This window comes from Seriola lalandi, unplaced genomic scaffold, assembly GCF_002814215.2.
Source record: "Seriola lalandi dorsalis isolate HSWRI2012SDOR001 ecotype SW California unplaced genomic scaffold, Sedor1 jcf7180002054855, whole genome shotgun sequence".
Lineage (NCBI taxonomy): Eukaryota > Metazoa > Chordata > Actinopteri > Carangiformes > Carangidae > Seriola > Seriola lalandi.
The window spans coordinates 886,435-888,432 of record NW_019525408.1 but is presented as its reverse complement, the minus strand read 5'-3'; positions in this window follow the sequence as shown (position 1 = coordinate 888,432).

The following is a 1,998-nucleotide window of genomic DNA, read 5'->3' as shown; positions in this document are numbered from 1 at the left end:
TGCCATACTATACTATGGCGTTTTTTGCATTTTTAAGCCATACTATAAAATGATGTTTTTTGGCATTTTTATGCCTTACTATACTATGCAGCTTCCTGCCTTGCCATACTATGACGTTTTTATGACCTTTTAGGAATTAATTTATTGTAATGTTTTTTTGAACTTTTTGCCATACTATACTATGGCGTTTTTTGCATTTTTAAGCCACACTATAAAATGATGTTTTTTGGCATTTTTATGCCTTACTATACTATGCGGCTTCATGCCTTGCCATACTATGACGTTTTTATGACCTTTTAGGAATTAATTTATTGTAATGTTTTTTTGAACTTTTTGCCATACTATACTATGGCGTTTTTTGCATTTTTATGCCATACTATAAAATGATGTTTTTTGGCATTTTTATGCCTTACTATACTATGCAGCTTCATGCCTTGCCATACAATGACGTTTTTATGACCTTTAATGCCTTAATATATGATGATGTTTTTTTGAATTTTTTGCCATACTATACTATGGCGTTTCTTTGGCATTTCCATGCCACACCATACTTTGTCGTTTTACTGTATAACGACATTTTTTTGTCCTGCATTACCAAACGTCAGTAATGGGGTAACTTTGGTACAATGGTTAGGACTGTCATCTTTCATTCAGAGGGTCATGGGTTCAACTCCCACAAGGTCCTCCACCTGCATATTCATTTTTTAACCATACTATAATATGACTTTTTTCAGCATTATTATGCCTTAATATACTATGTAGTTGCATGCCTTGCCATACTGTGACATTTTTATGACCTTTTATGCCTTAATACATGATCTTTTTTTTTTTGACTTCTTCGCCACACTATACTATGGCGTTTTTTGCATTTTATGCCGTACTATAAAATGATGTTTTTTGGCATTTTTATGCCTTACTATACTATGCAGCTTCATGCCTTGCCATACTATGACGTTTTTATGACCTTTTAGGAACTAATTTATTGTGATGTTTTTTTGAATTTTTTGCCATACATATATGGCGTTTTTTTGCATTTTTATGCCATACTATCAAATGATGTTTTTTGGCATTTTTATGCCTTACTATACTATGCAGCTTCATGCCTTGCCATACTATGACGTTTTTATGACCTTTTAGGAACTAATTTATTGTGATGTTTTTTTTAACTTTTTGCCATACTATACTATGGCGTTTTTTGCATTTTTAAGCCATACTATAAAATGATGTTTTTTGGCATTTTCATGCCTTACTATACTATGCGGCTTCATGCCTTGCCATACAATGACGTTTTTATGACCTTTAATGCCTTAATATATGATGATGTTTTTTTGAATTTTTTGCCATACTATACTATGGCGTTTCTTTGGCATTTCCATGCCACACCATACTTTGTCGTTTTACTGTATAACGACATTTTTGTGTCCTGCATTACCAAATGTCAGTAATGGGGTAACTTTGGTACAATGGCTAGGACTGTCATCTTTCATTCAGAGGGTCATGGGTTCAACTCCCACAAGGTCCTCCACCTGCATATTCCTTTATTAACATTTTTTAACCATACTATAATATGACTTTTTTCAGCATTATTATGCCTTAATATACTATGTAGTTGCATGCCTTGCCATACTGTGACATTTTTATGACCTGTAATGACTTGGGTTCAACTAAATAAACCTAAGCCACAGTGAGGGGCTGCTACCGGGATGCGTAGTTGACTCGTCGTCATGAGGTGGCTCCATAAGATAAATCAAAACATCCGACTTGTGCTTCCGATTGTGATGTATTTATTTACCGTGTAACAAAACAGCCTTTGGTCTTCACTCACATACGTTATACCAATAACTTACATGAAAATAAACAAAAGGCTTAAACATTGGGCTCTGAACGGCGACGGTCAAAAACTGTGTGCTTCTCCCCGGTAAGCAACACACCTGAGGAGTAATTGCCTCCTCTTCTACTTGTACATTTCATGTGTTGCCATTCAATACGCCACCTACT